Genomic DNA, 22,879 nt, shown 5'->3' with positions numbered 1-22,879 from the left:
ATCGCGGCCCCCGCTGACCCCGGGCACTCACGACTCTCTGGAGGGCGATGACAGCTGCTGACTGACGGCACTGGAGCGCGGAAAGGAACAGCGGTGAGCGTTGGTGGTGGGACGGGACGGCTGCGGCAGGACAGGCGAGCGGCTGCAGGGTCGGGAGACAGCGGTGAGCGTTGGCGGCGATGACAGCTGCTGACTGTCGGCGAGGGACAGCTGTAAGCGGGACGGGACGGCTGCTGCAGGACAGGTGAGTGGCTGCAGGGCCGGCCCAAGGGGGGGGGTGATGCGGGGGGTGCAGGCGCAAGTGATTCGGTTACGGCGGCGGGGGGGGGGAGTTGTGAGGGGGCGGCCGCCTGAGGTTTGCCTCAGGCGGCAGAAACCCCAGAATCGGCCCTGAGTGCAACTATATGCTTTCTGTGCATTTCGGGTTTTATGGGATTGCTGAAGTTTCCCCTTTAATTGTCAGGATTAGAACACCGACAGTCGTGGCGGAAGCAGCAGTGCTCTGAAGCCGATGTAATTCTCCTAACATACCTGCTGCATCAGATTGCATAAAAGCACATAACATCCAGACAAATTAGGTATGTGAGTTGTGGGAAGGGGTTAATCCACATGATATGCTATAATGGTCTGATAGATATGGGTATATAGAACCACAAGCTGTGTTGTTTCTGTAACTTCTGTTACTTTGACATTTACATCCTGCAATGGTCTTTCTGCTGTACACTCTACCTGGGATTTCAGCCAACTATATATTCCTCCCACTATAACTATTTGACTAAAAGAAGATATAAATCTTCAGTTTAGTAACTGTACTGCTACTATATACATATACTTAACATTATAACTGGACCCGATACAGAAAAATGTTTTTCCAGTTGTTATATAAATTGATTGGTTACCTTATGGAATTATGATATAATGGAAAACTGTTTAAAGTTGTTAAGCTAAGATGATATTTTAAGTTCTTTCTCAATTATCATGCCATTTTGTATACTTATCTGTCTTCATTACTCACTTGGCAGTGTTAGGATTGTTTGCTGCCAGAGCCAAAATCTTTATAGCTGTAAGAATGTGTCTTGGCTTTTGTTTAAAGTAGTAAATGAGGAGTAAGTAATGTCTGTGCATGTATTTGAACAAACTATCATATTCAATCAAATGATGGTCAGATGAAATGGCTGCATGTGTTGACATAAAATGAATTGTAGTCCTGGTAGACATATGATTAGATGAGACTGATGGAAATCCCGATCACTGATGACAAAAATCCCTTTAAATGCTGCATCATGTAAATTATATGAAGCCCCAATTTTCAACAAGGTTTATTGGACAGTTATTTTTCAGTAATGTGTTGCACATTGTTTGGTCTAGAGCAGGACCGTTCTGGTTAGTTCAGGTCTCCAGTGTGATAGAAGTAACAGATCTACTTGGTGGAACTTCATAAGTATGTTAAAACAACCTGGTGCCTGAAACTGCTATCCTATATTGTCCAAGAACAGTGGTACCCCTTCAGAGTCTTACAGTGCTGTTTGCAGAGCCCCTGAGATACAGTGGAAGTGCTCTAGATGTTACTCCAATTTAAAAACTACAGCCCCCAGGGAATTCATCTCTAGTGAGCATATTAATTCTATTGAGTGATGCAAAGTAAAAATTGCCATTAATTAACAGATTCAATAAGGCAAAGAAAAAAGAGAGCAGGGCGCTAAAATTAGCCGTTAGGTGATATATGGATTCAGAGGAGGATTAAGGATCACCACTTTACCTAGAGTGAGAACTGTGCGACAGGTGCCTAGGGCACTTAACAGCGGGATACCTCACTGCTGCTGTCTATGTGGCACTCAGCTGATAATGAAAATGACAAGTTTTATAAGTAGGGGCTAAAGGTCCAGTCACTATATATCCCTAACACCTGTCTGCTGGGATCTATAGTTCTGTACCAGATATGGACCTCACAGACTCTCAGAATCCATTTTTTGTTGTTTTTTAAGGGCAGTTTTTTTCCTTTTTTTCAAAATAGAACAAATCTTTTCTCAGTTTGGGTATGTGCACACTACGAAATCGCCATGGAAAACCAGATTTTGCAATTTCGTAGTGTGCACTGTGGGGGAGTTGCTCAGGTATAGCTAGGTAGCGGTCACAGACAGAGGAAAACAGGCAGTTTACAGTTCAAATTTTAGGGGGACATGTATCAAGAACCGAAATCTTAATTTGTGGCGGAAAGGGGCCAATTTGTGAATTAATTTATTCGCAAATGGAAGTTTTGCAAATAAAATATTCGCAAATGGCCACTTTCTGTCCGGTACGCCGGGGGTGTGGAGGGGGTGGTACAGGGGGCGGGACTCAGAGTCCGCATGATTCATCTTTCTTATTTTTGCAAAAATAAGCAGGAAACCTACTCCAGCTCTGAGCTGGCTTAGGTTTCCTGCTGCGCGCACTGGATTTATGTAGAGGCAGTCCGCCTCTACATAAATCTCCGTAGTGGCGGAGCTGCGGGGACATTTTTAAAACGCCGGACTTAATAAATGTCCCCCATAGTCTTTATTCACACCATAACAAATGGAACAAAAATCCAGCATTACCTTCATGATGCCATAGCACATAAGTGTACAGTCCCAGCTTGGCCTTTTAGGCAGTAACGGAAGTCCCGCACAAAGTTCAAGGTGTTTGTTCACGCCTCACAGCAGCAGCTGCATTGTACATAGTCCATGTGTCTGAACACGGTCCAACTAGTCCTCTTAGACAGGTCACATATGTGTACTCCACACTCTCAGACTTAACCCCTGACTGTGTCACAGCACGTACACTTTGTGTGTAATATTGCAGCTCAATTCTATTAAAGGAGAAGGAGCCAAGTTGTAATACACACACAACCTGAGGACAGGTATGGTGTTGTTTTTGGAAGAAAGTAACAGTTTGTTTGTTTGTTTTATTATCCTGGATAACCCTTCTTATCTGACAATGGCCCGTTCCCACTGAGCAAAACTAGTGGAATTCCGCGGTGGAATTGTCTATGGAGGGGCGCGCTCCTGCCCTGTCCGCGCTGAAGAATGAACATGTTCATTCTTCAGCGCGGACAGAGCAGGAGCGCGCACCTCCCAAGACTCCCATTATGAGCGGGAGGCTAACGGCATCTCTGCCCACCATATAAAGGCTGTACAAGTAATAAGCTTTTAATAATTGATAGGTTCTCATTTTAGAATCATACATGTATGTGAAATCCAACATACATGATGAACTAATAGATATCTATTTCCTACTGGATCTATCTACCTCATATCTATCTATTCATTAAAGCGACTCTGTACCCACAATCTCCCCCCCCCCCCCCCCCCAAACCACTTGTACCTTCGGATACCTGCTTTTAATCCAAGATCTGTCCTGGGGTCCGTTCGGCAGCTGATGCAGTTATTGTCTAAAAAACAACTTTTAAACCTGCAGCCCATGCCAAACAGGAATATCTGTGCCCTAACTTTGCACCACCCCTCCGTCCCTCCTCCCCACCCTCTTCATCATTAGGAATGCCACTGGAACATTTTTTCCATGCTGAACACTGCACAGGTCCTTAACGATCCAGCCAATGTTCAGTATTCACACCGCTGATGATTAGGAGACAATCTGCCTGGAGCATTCCTAATGATGAAGAGGGTGGGGAGGAGGGGTAGAGGAGTGGTGCAAAGTTAGGGCACAGATACTCCCGTTTGGCACGGGCTCCAAGTTTAAAAGTAGTTTTTTAGGACAATAACTACATCACATTCCGAATGGACCCCAGGACAGATCTTGGATTAAAAGCAGCTATCTGATGGTACAAGCAGTTTGGGGGGGGGTCAGATTGTGGGTACAGAGTCGCTTTAATCTGTCCATCTCCCCCCCTCATTGCAGCAATCCTCATATAGTATGCACAAGCCTGGAGAACAGAAATGGCTGCACATAGCACCCATGGTTGATACTAAAGCCTGTTCAGCTATATCAAAATCCAACATCAGAAGTTAGTATATAATTTGATCAAACCATATTGCCTCATGTACCACGTGCAGGTCTTCTGATACACATGAGTCCCTACACTATACGACACTATCCTCATATAGTATAACTACAGTGAGGCGAAGGGAATGTTTATTTGGGAGAACTCCCACTGGGACAGCTGTTACGTTGGTGCGGTAGCTAAGTGGCTCTAGGGTCACTTGGGCACTTGTCACGGTAGCCTGGAGCGGTGTCGGACCCTCCCCTTGCAGTTTGGCACCTTACTAGCACAGAAAAAAAATTAACCCAAACGTAGAGTTGGGGGCAGAAGACATAAGCCAGAGTCCAAGTGCTTCAGTAAAATGAAACAGTTTACTGCAATATAGAAAAATACTGGTAGCAACAATACAATAGTTACAATCTTGTAACAACTCAGGTGCTTGTAGTTGAGGTAGAGACCAGGTACTTGTAGTAAGAAGGTGCTTTGCAGTAGAGAGAGTAGGGGAGTTGCCAGTGGGGCCCTGCCCAATGTAGAAGTGTACTTTGCTGGAACAGTAGAGGTGTGTATAAGAGGAGAATAGAGAATACCCCTACTCAAGGATGACTTTCTAGTCTTGACCTCCTTAGGCGACCTAGTTGCGAGCTACCTGTCCTAGGTGGGTAATATAAGCACCAGGCCTTGTTATCTGGGTTGAGCTGACTCCGAGCCTTCCCAGTTGTCCTGCACTGTGCAGTAGCATATGTAGACTTTTCCTAGTACCCTTATTCCATTGGGGTCAGTTCCTATTGCTTCTAAAGGTAACTGCCCTGCACGGTTTAGAGAGGTTCACAGCGTGGGCAAGTTGATCCCTGTTAGGCTTCTCTCCCCTTGTGAAGGCTTAACATTGCATAGTGGTTCTTGTGCAAATAAGGAGAAAACTTTAACTTGCTAGCTGTGTCTCTGTTAGAGGACCTGGCCAAAGCAAGGCCTGGCTTGGCTTCTACAGAAACTGGTCTGTTGTGTTCTCTCTCACACTGAAACTACAACTAGACTGACTAATTCCATCCACTAGTAACTAAGTCCTAACCTCAGGGATTTTTCTAACCCTGGCTGTGATTGGTGGAGCTGTGTGTGCGGGGACAAACGAGCAAAGGAGATAGGCTAGAGAAAGAAGGGAAAGCACCTGCACCGATCAGATGCTTACGATTAATATAATTATTTTTTCATTTCAGGTAGAACTTGAGATGTCAGAGGAACAAGCAGATTTCATGTCTTTGGAGTTACAGGTCGTCATAAAGTTTTTGTTTCTCCAGGGCAAGTCTGCAAAGGACATTCACACGGTCACAAATATCAGGGAAGAGGTGTCCTTCCTACAGCACTATCACATACACTAGGGGAGAGGTGTCCTTCCTACAGCACTATCACATACACTAAGGGAGAGGTGTCCTTCCTACAGCACTGTCACATACACAAGGGGAGAGGTGTCCTTCCTACAGCACTGTCACATACACCAGGGAAGAGGTGTCCTTCCTACAGCACTGTCACATACACCAGGGAAGAGGTGTCCTTCCTACAGCACTATCACATACACAAGGGGAGATGTGTCCTTCCTACAGCACTATCACATACACTAGGGAAGAGGTGTCCTTCCTACAGCACTGTCACATACACTAGTGGAGAGGTGTCCTTCCTACAGCACAGTCACATACACTAGGGAAGATGTGTCCTTCCTACAGCACTGTCACATGCACCATGGGAGAGGTGTCCTTCCTACAGCACTGTCACATACACTAGGGGAGAGATGTCCTTGCAACAGCACTGTCACATACACTAGGGAAGAGGTGTCCTTCCTACAGCACTGTCACATACACTAGGGAAGAGGTGTCCTTCCTACAGCACTGTCACATACACTAGGGGAGAGGTGTCCTTCCTACAGCACTGTCACATACACCATGGGAGAGGTGTCCTTCCTACAGCACTGTCACATACACTAGGGAAGAGGTGTCCTTTCTACAGCACTGTTACATACACTAGTGGAGAGGTGTCCTTCCTACAGCACTGTCACATACACCAGGGGAGAGGTGTCCATCCTACAGCACTGTCACATACACCAGGGGAGAGGTGTCCATCCTACAGCACTGTCACATACACCAGGGAAGAGGTGTCCTTCCTACAGCACTGTCACATACACTAGTGAAGAGGTGTCCTTTCTACAGCACTGTTACATACACTAGTGGAGAGGTGTCCTTCCTACAGCACTGTCACATACACCAGGGGAGAGGTGTCCATCCTACAGCACTGTCACATACACTAGTCGAGAAATGTCCTTCCTACAGCACTGTTACATACACCAGGGGAGAGGTGTCCTTCCTACAACACTGTCACATACACTAGGGGAGAGGTGTTCTTCCTACAGCACTATCACATACACCAGGGGAGAGGTGTCCTTCCTACAGCACTGTCACATACACCAGGGGAGAGGTGTCCTTCCTACAGCACTGTCACATACACTAGGGGAGAGGTGTCCTTGCTACAGCACTGTCACATACACTAGGGGAGAGGTGTCCTTGCTACAGCACTGTCACATACACCAGGGGAGAGGTGTCCTTCCTACAGCACTGTCACATACACTAGGGGAGAGGTGTCCTTGCTACAGCACTGTAACATACACTAGGGGAGAGGTGTCCTTGCTACAGCACTGTCACATACACTAGAAGAGAGGTGTCCTTCCTACAGCACTGTTACATACACTAGGGGAGAGGTGTCCTTGCTACAGCACTGTCACATACACTAGGGGAGAGGTGTCCTTGCTACAGAACTGTCACATACACTAGGGGAAATGTGTCCTTCCTACAGCACTGTCACATACACCAGGGGAGAGGTGTCCTTCCTACAGCACTATCACATACACTAGGGGAGAGGTGTCCTTCCTACAGCACTGTCACATACACCAGGGGAGAGGTGTCCTTCCTACAGCACTATCACATACAATAGGGGAGAGGTGTCCTTCCTACAGCACTGTCACATACACTAGGGGAGAGGTGTCCTTCCTACAGTACTGTCACATACACAAGTGGAGTGGTGTCTTTCCTACAGCACTGTCACATACACTAGTGGAGAGGTGTTCTTCCTACAGCACTGTTACATACAGTAGGGGAGATGTGTCCTTCCTACAGCACTGTTACATACACCAGGGGAGAGGTGTCCTTCCTACAACACTGTCACATACACTAGGGGAGAGGTGTTCTTCCTACAGCACTATCACATACACCAGGGGAGAGGTGTCCTTCCTACAGCACTGTCACATACACCAGGGGAGAGGTGTCCTTCCTACAGCACTGTCACATACACTAGGGGAGAGGTGTCCTTGCTACAGCACTGTCACATACACCAGGGGAGAGGTGTCCTTGCTACAGCACTGTCACATACACCAGGGGAGAGGTGTCCTTCCTACAGCACTGTCACATATACTAGGGGAGAGGTGTCCTTGCTACAGCACTGTAACATACACTAGGGGAGAGGTGTCCTTGCTACAGCACTGTCACATACACTAGGGGAGGTGTGTCCTTCCTACAGCACTGTCACATACACCAGGGGAGAGGTGTCCTTCCTACAGCACTATCACATACAATAGGGGAGAGGTGTCCTTCCTACAGCACTGTCACATACACTAGGGGAGAGGTGTCCTTCCTACAGTACTGTCACATACACTAGTGGAGAGGTGTCCTTCCTACAGCACTGTTACATACACAAGTGGAGTGGTGTCTTTCCTACAGCACTGTCACATACACTAGTGGAGAGGTGTCCATCCTACAGCACTGTTACATACACTAGTGGAGAGGTGTCCTTCCTACAGCACTGTTACATACACTAGTGGAGAAGTGTCCTTCCTACAGCACAGTCCCATACACTAGGGGAGAGGTGTTCTTCCTACAGCACTGTTACATACACCAGGGGAGAGGTGTCCTTCCTACAGCACTGTCACGTACACTAGGGAAGAGGTGTCCTTCCTACAGCACTGTCACATGCACTAGGGGAGAGGTGTCCTTCCTACAGCACTGTCACATACACTAGGGGAGAGGTGTCCATCCTACAGCACTGTCACATACACTAGTCGAGAAGTGTCCTTCCTACAGCACTGTCACATACACTAGGGGAGATGTGTCCTTCCTACAGCACTGTTACATACACTAGTGGAGAGGTGTCCTTCCTACAGCACTGTCACATACACCAGGGGAGAGGTGTCCTTCCTACAGCACTGTCACATACACTAGGGAAGAGGTGTCCTTCCTACAGCACTGTCACATACACCAGGGGAGAGGTGTCCTTCCTACAACACTGTCACATACACTAGGGGAGAGGTGTTCTTCCTACAGCACTATCACATACACAAGGGGAGATTTGTCCTTCCTACAGCACTGTCACATACACCAGGGAAGAGGTGTCCTTGCTACAGCACTGTCACATACACTAGGGAAGAGGTGTCCTTCCTACAGCACTGTCACATACACCAGGGAAGAGGTGTCCTTCCTACAGCACTGTCACATACACCAGGGGAGAGGTGTCCTTCCTACAGCACTGTCACATACACCAGGGGAGAGGTGTCCTTCCTACAGCACTATCACATACACTAGGGGAGAGGTGTCCTTCCTACAGCACTGTCACATACACTAGTGGAGAGGTGTCTTTCCTACAGTACTATCACATACACTAGGGGAGAGGTGTCTTTCCTACAGCACTGTTACATACACTAGGGAAGATGTGTCCTTCCTACAACACTGTCACATACACTAGGGGAGAGGTGTCCTTCCTACAGCACTATCACATACACCAGGGGAGAGGTGTCCTTCCTACAGCACTATCACATACACCAGGGGAGAGGTGTCCTTCCTACAACACTGTCACATACACTAGGGGAGAGGTGTTCTTCCTACAGCACTATCACATACACAAGGGGAGATTTGTCCTTCCTACAGCACTGTCACATACACCAGGGAAGAGGTGTCCTTGCTACAGCACTGTCACATACACTAGGGAAGAGGTGTCCTTCCTACAGCACTTTCACATACACCAGGGAAGAGGTGTCCTTCCTACAGCACTGTCACATACACTAGGGAAGAGGTGTCCTTCCTACAGCACTGTCACATACACCAGGGGAGAGGTGTCCTTCCTACAGCACTGTCACATACACCAGGGAAGAGGTGTCCTTCCTACAGCACTGTCACATACACTAGTGAAGAGGTGTCCTTTCTACAGCACTGTTACATACACTAGTGGAGAGGTGTCCTTCCTACAGCACTGTCACATACACCAGGGGAGAGGTGTCCATCCTACAGCACTGTCACATACACTAGTCGAGAAATGTCCTTCCTACAGCACTGTTACATACACCAGGGGAGAGGTGTCCTTCCTACAACACTGTCACATACACTAGGGGAGAGGTGTTCTTCCTACAGCACTATCACATACACCAGGGGAGAGGTGTCCTTCCTACAGCACTGTCACATACACCAGGGGAGAGGTGTCCTTCCTACAGCACTGTCACATACACTAGGGGAGAGGTATCCTTGCTACAGCACTGTCACATACACTAGGGGAGAGGTGTCCTTGCTACAGCACTGTCACATACACCAGGGGAGAGGTGTCCTTCCTACAGCACTGTCACATACACTAGGGGAGAGGTGTCCTTGCTACAGCACTGTAACATACACTAGGGGAGAGGTGTCCTTGCTACAGCACTGTCACATACACTAGAAGAGAGGTGTCCTTCCTACAGCACTGTTACATACACTAGGGGAGAGGTGTCCTTGCTACAGCACTGTCACATACACTAGGGGAGAGGTGTCCTTGCTACAGAACTGTCACATACACTAGGGGAAATGTGTCCTTCCTACAGCACTGTCACATACACCAGGGGAGAGGTGTCCTTCCTACAGCACTATCACATACAATAGGGGAGAGGTGTCCTTCCTACAGCACTGTCACATACACTAGGGGAGAGGTGTCCTTCCTACAGTACTGTCACATACACAAGTGGAGTGGTGTCTTTCCTACAGCACTGTCACATACACTAGTGGAGAGGTGTTCTTCCTACAGCACTGTTACATACAGTAGGGGAGATGTGTCCTTCCTACAGCACTGTTACATACACCAGGGGAGAGGTGTCCTTCCTACAACACTGTCACATACACTAGGGGAGAGGTGTTCTTCCTACAGCACTATCACATACACCAGGGGAGAGGTGTCCTTCCTACAGCACTGTCACATACACCAGGGGAGAGGTGTCCTTCCTACAGCACTGTCACATACACCAGGGGAGAGGTGTCCTTGCTACAGCACTGTCACATACACCAGGGGAGAGGTGTCCTTGCTACAGCACTGTCACATACACCAGGGGAGAGGTGTCCTTCCTACAGCACTGTCACATATACTAGGGGAGAGGTGTCCTTGCTACAGCACTGTAACATACACTAGGGGAGAGGTGTCCTTGCTACAGCACTGTCACATACACTAGGGGAGATGTGTCCTTCCTACAGCACTGTCACATACACCAGGGGAGAGGTGTCCTTCCTACAGCACTATCACATACAATAGGGGAGAGGTGTCCTTCCTACAGCACTGTCACATACACTAGGGGAGAGGTGTCCTTCCTACAGTACTGTCACATACACAAGTGGAGTGGTGTCTTTCCTACAGCACTGTCACATACACTAGTGGAGAGGTGTCCATCCTACAGCACTGTTACATACACTAGTGGAGAGGTGTCCTTCCTACAGCACTGTTACATACACTAGTGGAGAAGTGTCCTTCCTACAGCACAGTCCCATACACTAGGGGAGAGGTGTTCTTCCTACAGCACTGTTACATACACCAGGGGAGAGGTGTCCTTCCTACAGCACTGTCACGTACACTAGGGAAGAGGTGTCCTTCCTACAGCACTGTCACATGCACTAGGGGAGAGGTGTCCTTCCTACAGCACTGTCACATACACTAGGGGAGAGGTGTCCATCCTACAGCACTGTCACATACACTAGTCGAGAAGTGTCCTTCCTACAGCACTGTCACATACACTAGGGGAGATGTGTCCTTCCTACAGCACTGTTACATACACTAGTGGAGAGGTGTCCTTCCTACAGCACTGTCACATACACCAGGGGAGAGGTGTCCTTCCTACAGCACTGTCACATACACTAGGGAAGAGGTGTCCTTCCTACAGCACTGTCACATACACCAGGGGAGAGGTGTCCTTCCTACAACACTGTCACATACACTAGGGGAGAGGTGTTCTTCCTACAGCACTATCACATACACAAGGGGAGATTTGTCCTTCCTACAGCACTGTCACATACACCAGGGAAGAGGTGTCCTTGCTACAGCACTGTCACATACACTAGGGAAGAGGTGTCCTTCCTACAGCACTGTCACATACACCAGGGAAGAGGTGTCCTTCCTACAGCACTGTCACATACACTAGGGAAGAGGTGTCCTTCCTACAGCACTGTCACATACACCAGGGGAGAGGTGTCCTTCCTACAGCACTGTCACATACACCAGGGGAGAGGTGTCCTTCCTACAGTACTATCACATACACTAGGGGAGAGGTGTCCTTCCTACAGCACTGTCACATACACTAGTGGAGAGGTGTCTTTCCTACAGTACTATCACATACACTAGGGGAGAGGTGTCTTTCCTACAGCACTGTTACATACACTAGGGAAGATGTGTCCTTCCTACAACACTGTCACATACACTAGGGGAGAGGTGTCCTTCCTACAGCACTATCACATACACCAGGGGAGAGGTGTCCTTCCTACAGCACTATCACATACACCAGGGGAGAGGTGTCCTTCCTACAACACTGTCACATACACTAGGGGAGAGGTGTTCTTCCTACAGCACTATCACATACACAAGGGGAGATTTGTCCTTCCTACAGCACTGTCACATACACCAGGGAAGAGGTGTCCTTGCTACAGCACTGTCACATACACTAGGGAAGAGGTGTCCTTCCTACAGCACTTTCACATACACCAGGGAAGAGGTGTCCTTCCTACAGCACTGTCACATACACTAGGGAAGAGGTGTCCTTCCTACAGCACTGTCACATACACCAGGGGAGAGGTGTCCTTCCTACAGCACTGTCACATACACCAGGGGAGAGGTGTCCTTCCTACAGCACTATCACATACACTAGGGGAGAGGTGTCCTTCCTACAGCACTGTCACATACACTAGTGGAGAGGTGTCTTTCCTACAGTACTATCACATACACTAGGGGAGAGGTGTCTTTCCTACAGCACTGTTACATACACTAGAGAAGATGTGTCCTTCCTACAACACTGTCACATACACTAGGGGAGAGGTTTCCTTCCTACAGCACTGTCACATACACTAGTGGAGAGGTGTCCATCCTACAGCACTGTCCCATACACTAGGGGAGAGGTGTCCTTCCTACAGCACTGTTACATACACTAGTGGAGAGGTGTCCATCCTACAACACTGTCACATACACTAGGGGAGAGGTGTCCTTCCTACAGCACTGTTACAAACAATAGGGGATAGGTGTTCTTCCTACAGCACTGTTACATACACTAGGGAAGAGGTGTCCTTCCTACAGCACTGTCATATACACTAGGGGAGAGGTGTCCTTCCTACAGCACTGTCACATACACTAGGGGAGATGTCTCTTTCCTACAGCACTGTTACATACACTAGGGAAGAGGTGTCCTTCCTACAGCACTGTCCCATACACTAGGGGAGAGGTGTTCTTCCTACAGCACTGTTACATACACTAAGGGAGAGGTGTTCTTCCTACAGCACTGTTACATACACTAGTGGATAAGTGCCCTTCCTACAGCACTGTTCCATACACTAGGGGAGAGGTGTTCTTCCTACAGCACTGTTACATACACTAGTGGATAAGTGTCCTTCCTACAGCACAGTCCCATACACTAGGGGAGAGGTGTTCTTCCTACAGCACTGTTACCTACACTAGGGGAGAGGTGTCTATCCTACAGCACTGTCACATACACTAGTCGAGAAGTGTCCTTCCTACAGCACTGTCACATACACTAGGGAAGAGGTGTCCTTCCTACAGCACTGTTACATACACTAGGGAAGAGGTGTCCTTCCTACAGCACTGTCACATACACCAGGGAAGAGGTGTCCTTCCTACAGCACTGTCACATACACTAGGGGAGAGGTGTCCTTCCTACAGCACTGTCACAAACACCAGGGAAGAGGTGTCCTTCCTACAACACTGTCACATACACTAAGGGAGAGGTGTCCTTGCTACAGCACTGTCACATACACGAGGGGAGAGGTGTCCTTCCTACAGCACTGTTACATACACTAGTGGAGAGGTGTCCTTCCTACAGCACTGTTACATACACTAGTGGAGAGGTGTCCTTCCTACAGCACTGTCACATACACTAGTGGAGAGGTGTCCTTCCTACAACACTGTCACATACACTAGGGAAGAGGTGTCCTTCCTACAGCACTGTCACATACACCAGGGAAGAGGTGTCCTTCCTACAGCACTGTCACATACACTAGGGGAGAGGTGTCCTTCCTACAGCACTGTCACAAACACCAGGGAAGAGGTGTCCTTCCTACAACACTGTCACATACACTAAGGGAGAGGTGTCCTTGCTACAGCACTGTCACATACACGAGGGGAGAGGTGTCCTTCCTACAGCACTGTTACATACACTAGTGGAGAGGTGTCCTTCCTACAGCACTGTAACATACACTAGGGGAGAGGTGTCCTTGCTACAGCACTGTCACATACACTAGGGAAGAGGTGTCCTTCCTACAGCACTGTTACATACACTAGTGGAGAGGTGTCCTTCCTACAGCACTGTCACATACACTAGTGGAGAGGTGTCCTTCCTACAACACTGTCACATACACTAGGGAAGAGGTGTCCTTCCTACAGCACTGTCACATACACTAGGGAAGAGGTGTCCTTCCTACAGCACTGTCACATACACAAGGGGAGATGTTTCCTTCCTACAGCACTATCACATACACCAGGGGAGAGGTGTCCTTCCTACAGCACTGTCACATACACCAGGGGAGAGGTGTCCTTCCTACAGCACTGTCACATACACTAGGGGAGAGTTGTCCTTGCTACAGCACTGTCACATACACTAGGGGAGAGGTGTCCTTGCTACAGCACTGTCACATACACTAGGGGAGAGGTGTCCTTGCTACAGCACTGTCACATACACTAGGGGAGAGGTGTCCTTGCTACAGCACTGTCACATACACTAGGGAAGAGGTGTCCTTCCTACAGCACTGTCACATACACTAGTGGAGAGGTGTCCTTCCTACAGCACTGTCACATACACTAGGGAAGAGGTGTCCTTGCTACAGCACTGTCACATACACCAGGGGAGAGGTGTCCTTCCTACAGCACTGTCACATACACTAGGGGAGAGGTGTCCATCCTAGAGCACTGTCACATACACTAGGGAAGAGGTGTCCTTGCTACAGCACTGTCACATACACTAGGGGAGAGGTGTCCTTGCTAGAGAACTGTCACATACACTAGGGGAGAGGTGTCCTTCCTACAGCACTGTCACATACACTAGGGGAGAGGTGTCCTTCCTACAGCACTGTTACATACACTAGTGGAGAGGTGTCCATCCTACAGCACTGTTACATACACTAGGGAAGAGGTGTCCTTCCTACAGCACTGTCATATACACTAGGGGAGAGGTGTCCTTCCTACAGCACTGTTACATACACTAGAAAAGAGGTGTCCTTCCTACAGCACTGTCACATACACTAGGGGAGAGGTGTCCTTCCTACAGCACTGTCACATACACTAGGGGAGATGTGTCTTTCCTACAGCACTGTCACATACACTAGGGGAGAGGTGTCCTTCCTACAGCACTGTCACATACACTAGGGGAGAGGTGTCCTTCCTACAGCACTGTCACATACACTAGGGGAGAGGTGTCCTTCCTACAGCACTGTCACATACACTAGGGGAGAGGTGTTCTTCCTACAGCACTGTTACATACACTAGAAAAGAGGTGTCCTTCCTACAGCACTGTCACGTACACTATTGGAGAAGTGTCCTTCCTACAGCACAGTCCCATACACTAGGGGAGAGGTGTCCTTCCTACAGCACTGTTACATACACCAGGGGAGAGGTGTCCTTGCTACAGCACTGTCACATACACTAGGGGATAGGTGTCCTTCCTACAGCACTGTCACATACACTAGGGGAAATGTGTCCATCCTACAGCACTGTCACATACATAGTTACATAGTTACATAGTTAATACGGTTGAAAAAAGACACATGTCCATCAAGTTCAGCCAAGGAGGGGATGGATACAGGGAAGGGGGAGGGGCGATAGGTTCTATACATATGCATTTATATTATTTTGGTCTAAGAACTTGTCTAGGCCGGTTTTGAAGCCCTCTACTGTTTTTGTTGTGACCAGATCCTGTGGTAGACTGTTCCACAGATTCACAGTTCTCATGGTAAAGAAGGCTTGTCGCCTCCGGAGGTTGAACCTTTTTTTTCTCCAGGCGGAGGCAGTGCCCCCTTGTCCTTTGAGGAGGTTTTACCTGGAACATCTTTTCCCTATATTTCTTGTAGGGGCCATTTATATATTTAAATAAATTAATCATATCTCCCCTTAAACGTCTCTTCTCCAGACTAAACAAATTTAATTCTTTTAATCTCTCCTCATAACTAAGATGCTCTATTCCCCTTATTAGTTTAGTTGCCCGTCTTTGTACCCTCTCCAGCTCTAGGGTGTCCTTTTTATGAATCTGATTCCAAAACTGGACGGCATACTCCAGATGAGGCCGCACCAAAGCTTTATAAAGCGGTAATTTTATATCCCTATCCCTGTTTTAATGCATGACAATATCCTGCTGGCCTTAGAAGCAGCTGACTGACATTGTGCACTGTTCTGTAGCTTATTATCTACAAATACACTAGGGGAGTGGTGTTTTTCTTGCAGCACTGTGACATACACTAGGGGACATGTGTCCTTCCTACAGCACTGTCACATACACTAGTGGAGAAGTGTCCTTCCTACAGCACTGACACATACACTAGTGGAGAAGTGTCCTTCCTACAGCACTGACACATACACTAGTGGAGAAGTGTCCTTCCTACAGCACTGACACATACACTAGTGGAGAAGTGTCCTTCCTACAGCACTGACACATACACTAGTGGAGAAGTGTCCTTCCTACAGCACTGACACATACACTAGTGGAGAAGTGTCCTTATTACAGCACTGACACATGCGCTACGAGAGAGGTGTCCTTCCTATAGCACTGTCTCATACACTGCGAGAGAGGTGTCCTTCCTATAGCACTGTCTCATACACTACGAGAGAGGTGTCCTTCCTATAGCACTGTGTCATACACTAAGAGAGAGGTGTCCTTCCTACAGCACTATAGTAAATAATGTCCATGCACACCGTTGTCTTATTGGTACAGGTTGATCCAAATTACCAAAAATGAATCTTATACTTACACCTCTGACACGTAATGCCAAATCATTTTTACTTGATTTGTCTGATTTCTTAACAAAAGTGAAAAATTTCAGATTAGATTTGCCGTTCCTCTTGGTGATGCTGGACGTCAACAGTTTGTATACGTCTATTGTACATAGAAGAGGAATAGAAGCGACCAAAGAATTGTTGATTTCCTTTTCTGATTTCCTTTTTCTGATTTTTGCATAGACCTGTTAACATTTATATTGGAGGACAACTATTTCCTGTTCGGAGATGATTTCTATGTACAAAAGAGGGGTACAGCCATGGGGTCTAATATGGCCCCCCCCCATGCCAATGCATACATGACGGCATTTGAAAATGCCCATGTGTACACTGATCCACTGTTTCAAAAACATGCTCTAGTTTGGCTACGTTTTATAGACGACATATTCTGTATCTGGGAAGGTACGGAGGAATCCCTACAGTCCTTTATACAGAATATTAACAGTGTGAGAACTGAATTATCCTTTATACAACATGTCAGCACTACATCTGTGAGTTTTTTGGATATCAACATACAGAAGGGTATAGATGGTAGTTTACATTTTGATTTGTTCACTAAGACCACAGATCGTAACAGCTTGTTGCATTATGCCAGTAACCACCCTTTACCTTCCAAGAGATCGTTGCCACGTTCCCAATTTAGACGAGTACAACGTATTGTTTCTGATTCAGAAAAGTTATCAGAGAGGTTAGATGACATGACAAAAAAATGTATTCAGAGGGGCTACCCCAAAACCTTATTAGACACAGAACGAGAATACACCTCCAATCCACAACCACCAAAACCATCCAAGCCTAAACAAGTAGTCTTTATTACCATATATAGAAACATAGAAACATAGAAGATTGTCGGCAGAAAAAGACCACTGGGTCCATCTAGTCCGCCCTTTTAGTATTTTCTTCCTTATTATCTTAGGATAGATATATGTCTATCCCAGGCGTGTTTAAATTCTGTTATTGTAGATTTACCAACCACCTCTGCTGGAAGTTTGTTCCAGGTATCTACTACTCTTTCAGTAAAATAATATTTTCTTACATTGCTTCTGATCTTTCCCCCAACTAACCTCTCACTGTGTCCTCTTGTTCTTGAGCTCAGTTTTTTACTAAAAACACTCCCCTCTTGAACCTTATTTAGTCCCTTAACATACTTAAAGGTTTCAATCATGTCCCCCCTTTCCCGTCTTTCCTCCAGACTATACAGATTCAAATCCTTAAGTCTTTCCTGATATGGTTTATGCCTCACACCCTCCACCATTTTTGTAGCTCGTCTTTGGACCCGTTCTATTTTATCAATGTCCTTTTTTAGGTGAGGTCTCCAGAACTAGACACAGTATTCCAGATGTGGCCTCACCAGAGCTCTATACAGCAGGATCACAATCTCCCTCTTCCTACTGGTTATACCTCTAATCACCTCCTAATCCTTAAAATTCATAGCCTGGTGAAAAAAGATTGGTCCGAAGCACAAGTCTTCAATAAGATGCAAAAACAATCTCTTACCTATTCCTTTTTATTTTGAAGAAAAAGGACATTCAATTTTGCAACTAAGATTTCAAATCTTGGAACAAGTTCATAAATCAAGGAGGGGAGGTAACAGAATCCATCTGTTAAAACAACGTGAGTCTTATTGGATACACAGGCTACGGACTTTAAGTCCCAGTGGAATGAACAGGGAATGTGACTTCCATATCAATTTGTAAGAACTGTGTATATATCATTTTGTTTTATCTCACATTATTATGTATATGTTCTATTATAGATCGTATGACTAGGATGTTATCACAGTGGTGAACCATGCATGGTAGGGTGGCAACTGCATACTCCTTTTCTTTTGGTTTTTCTTTTCCTTTTCTTATTCCTTTTCTTATTTTCACTAACATATAAACTTGTGATCATTAATTAATTTACATTTTCAATCATGTCAATATAATAATTCATTAATAACAAAGAACATAATAACTTTCAGTTTTTAACTACTATAATTTAGTTTTATTTATTTTTTATTTTTATTTTTTATATATGTTTTATATTTCATTATTGTAATTTTTCTTAATTTTCATATTTTTTTAATTTAATTTTAACTATATTTTTTGTAAAGATTTTTTCATTTTGTTTACTGTAACGCCTGGAGTAGTGGATCCACTGGACCGTCACCAGCGATGGCACTAACCTCACCAGGGAGCGGAGTCTAAGGGGCCGCTGGTTTTCACCAGAGACCGCCGCAAGGCGGGATGGACTTGCTGCGGCAGGCGACCCCCAGGTCGCTACCCCTGGCTTGGTTGCTAGTGACGGCAGGCGAGGCGTGGCAGGAGCAGTAGGCAGGAGATGGTGCTGGCAGAGGTCTGCAGGCGTAACCGCAGGTGACAGGCTGAACACAGGAGCAATGAAGTGACAGGGGAGCAGGAACCAGGAACAAGGACTTGGGACCAGGTAGCGGATAGCAATCAGGAACAAGGACTTGGGACCAGGTAGCGGATAGGAAACAGGAACAACAGGTGGCTGGGCCAAACGCTATGGGAAGCATGTAGAGGCTCCAACCCAAGGGACAGGGCATGCTGGGATTTATAGGGAGTGATTGGTGCAACTAACCAATTAAGGGCGGACTGGCCCTTTAAATCTGAGACAGCCGGCGCGCGTGCGCCCTAGGAGGCGGGGACGCGCGCGCCGGCCGGCACAGACGGAGACAGGAGCGGAGGAGAGGTGAGGCGCCCCCAGGGGCCGAACTAGCAGCAGCGCCGGGTCCCTGCACAAGGACCCCGGCGGCTGCATGGGGCAGGAGGAGGTCGCGGCGGTGGCCCGGAACACGGGACGCCGCTGCGGCCGTGACAGTACCCCCCCCCCTTTGGCCTCCCCCTCTTTCTTGCCTGCAGAAGGAGGCATCAGGCAAATCTTGGTATTCCACCGGTAGGCAGGACAAAGGCTTGGCGGGCTCGGGTGACAACATAGAGTGCTTGGGCTGAGGTGACCTCAGACACTGGTTGGAACAGTCCCGACCCCAACTGAGAATCTTCCCGGTTCTCCAGTCCAGTTTAGGGGCATGTAATTGCAGCCAAGGGAGTCCCAGGAGGATGGTGGAAGAAGAATGGGGCAGGACGTAGAAGGAGATCTTTTCCAGATGTGAAGTGCCCACCTGGAGGACTAGAGGTGCGGTCTGGTAGTGCACATGGTCGGTAAGAATCTCGCCCGTGACCGAGGAGATAGTCAGGGGTCTGGCTAGTGGGGTCACGGGTAGCCGCCATCTCTGGACCAATGAAGCTGCAATAAAATTGCCTGCTGACCCAGAATCGAGAAAGGCAGTAGTCTGGTGAGTTTGTCCTGAGGGTGTCTGGATGGAAACTGGCACAGACAAACTTGGAGAGGTGGCATTCACACTCAGGGAGACCTCTCCCACCGGACCTAGGTGCTGGAGTTTCCCGGACGCTTGAGGACGTTGGGGACATCTCAGCCGAAAGTGATCCGAACCACCGCAGTAGAGGCAGAGATTCAGCTCCAGACGACGAAGTGTTTCATCAGGCGTCAGGTGAGCCCGTTCCACCTGCATAGGAATCTCAGGAGTCGACTGGGACTCCGGAACGTCAGGATTCTGGAAGACCGGCGCCAGCTGGTGATGGCGACGGGACAGGCCTAGTCGCCGTTCATGCCAGACCTCCTCCTCTCTCTCAGAAAAACGAGTATCGACCCTGGTGGCCAGTAGGATGAGTTCGTTCAGAGAGGTAGGTAGGTCTCGGGCGGAAAGCACGTCTCTCACCCGACTGGACAGGCCCCTCTTGAAGGTGGCTATTAGAGCGGCCTCATTCCAGTCTAATTCTGCCGCCAGGGTGCGGAACTGGATGGCGTAGTCACCAACAGAGGAGCTCCCTTGAGAGAGGTTGAGGAGAGCAGTTTCAGCTGAAGAGGCATGGGCAGGTTCCTCAAAGACGGAGCGAAACTCGACTAGGAAGGTTCGGAGATTGGCAGCAACAGGATCATCTCGGTCCCACAGCGGCGTGGCCCAGGCCAGAGCTCTACCCTCCAATAGGCTGATGATGAAAGCCACTTTAGAGCGCTCGGTGGGAAACTGACTACTTAAAAGTTCAATATGCATGGTGCACTGAGTCAGGAATCCTCTGCACAACTTGGAGTCACCAGAGTATTTGCTTGGGAGAGCCAGTCGAAGTGTAGAAAAAGCAGCAGGAGGTGGTGTGCGCTGGGCTGTAGTATGCTGCTGTGAGGCGGCAGTGAGTTGCTGGATCTGCTGCGACTGTTTCTGGATTTGTTGCACCTGTAGGGCGACCACTCGGGCTACTTCGCGGATATCAGGCACCTCGCCGGGATCCATGGTTGGAGCCTACTGTAACGCCTGGAGTAGTGGATCCACTGGACCGTCACCAGCGATGGCACTAACCTCACCAGGGAGCGGAGTCTAAGGGGCCGCTGGTTTTCACCAGAGCCTGCCCCAAGGCGGGATGGACTTGCTGCGGCAGGCGACCCCCAGGTCGCTACCCCTGGCTTGGTTGCTAGTGACGGCAGGCGAGGCGTGGCAGGAGCAGTAGGCAGGAGATGGTGCTGGCAGAGGTCTGCAGGCGTAACCGCAGGTGACAGGCTGAACACAGGAGCAATGAAGTGACAGGGGACCAGGAACCAGGAACAAGGACTTGGGACCAGGTAGCGGATAGCAATCAGGAACAAGGACTTGGGACCAGGTAGCGGATAGGAAACAGGAACAACAGGGGGCTGGGCCAAACGCTATGGGAAGCATGTAGAGGCTCCAACCCAAGGGACAGGGCATGCTGGGATTTATAGGGAGTGATTGGTGCAACTAACCAATTAAGGGCAGACTGGCCCTTTAAATCTGAGACAGCCGGCGCGCGCGCGCCCTAGGAGGCGGGCACGCGCGCGTCCCGGCCGGCACAGATGGAGACAGGAGCGGAGGAGAGGTGAGGCGCCCCCAGGGGCCGAACTAGCAGCAGCGCCGGGTCCCTGCACAAGGACCCCGGCGGCTGCATGGGGCAGGAGGAGGTCGCGGCGGTGGCCCGGAACACGGGACGCCGCCGCGGCCGTGACATTTACATTATTTAACATGATATCAAGTTGTCAATTTATATTCAACTAGCTATAACATGATTTTAGTTGCCAATTCATATTTACAGTAACCATATACAATATAGCTATAAAGATGTGGGAATATACATATATACACATATGCAATTTATCTCGTTTTGACTAAGTGCCGAAAATACATGAGTGCGCTTGCGCCCGATATGAGATGGCTTGGTATCATAAAGATATCACATGACCAGGCAGTCACATGCACAAACAACCTCTGTAACCTAGGAACGTGCATCGGAAGTTGTTCCGATCACGTGACTTACATGTAGGAGTGACGCGGCAGCGTCCCGGTCACGTGACCTTGGTAAAGTCCTATATAAGATGAGGGTGGACGCTAGTATAGTGCTTCGGCCACCATCTATACACCACCATCAGCATGATACAGGTATAGTAACGCAGCAGAGACAGTGCATTTCTCTCTCTCTATATATATAGTGTTTATTATGTCTACTTACCACGTTTTTCAATCCTCTTCATCAGGCTTTCTGGTTCCTTTGGAACACTTTCCTCTGGGACATCTAATCTTTTCTCTACAGTTTGCTAGTGTAAGTATGTAACACCACCTACCAATGCAGATTCCCTATTTATGATATATTGTCTATAGTAAACTCAGCTTCTGATCTGTGATATATTAGGAGAGACATTAACCAGTAAGTGGTATAGTGGTGGGTTCCATGTCAGTTATAATTTAAATGTAGGATGGTTCCTCTGATTTAAGCTATATACTGTTTATTAGATATAATTTTTAATATATAAATGTATATGTATAAATTCAGGCTAACATATGCATATATCATTGTCTGCAGATACCTGGTTGAAAAAGGTAATTTGACTGAAACATCCCCTGATTGGGTATACTAATTATTATGAATGCATCATATACGTTTTGGAAAACTGTATATGAAAAATAATAATAAAAAGATGGCAGAATAAGCAACAATTCTTCCTACAGCACTGTCACATGCACTAGGGGTTTAATAAATCCCTCCCATCTTTAGACTGTCTAGTCCTAGTTTAGCTATACTATTAGTTGGCCTAAACTGCACCAAAATTTTGCAATAGAATTTTGGCACATTTCTGGTACACCATCTTAAGCCACACCCCTTTTACAGAAGCCACCCACTTTTTCTAAGACCATGCCACTTTTTGGGACACTATAACAAAAGAGTAAAAAGTTATGTAAAAAAAGATTTTTTGCAATTATATAAACCTACTCCAATATATTGAATTTCATTAAATGTATTGGGGAAATAGAACCACAAAACAATTTTACACTTTTTTGTGATTTAGTTTGTACATCTGGGATTCTTAGCATATGAAATG

Source organism: Dendropsophus ebraccatus, chromosome 6, assembly GCF_027789765.1.
Source record: "Dendropsophus ebraccatus isolate aDenEbr1 chromosome 6, aDenEbr1.pat, whole genome shotgun sequence".
Classification (NCBI taxonomy): Eukaryota; Metazoa; Chordata; class Amphibia; order Anura; family Hylidae; genus Dendropsophus; species Dendropsophus ebraccatus.
Note: the sequence above shows the minus strand (reverse complement) of the source record.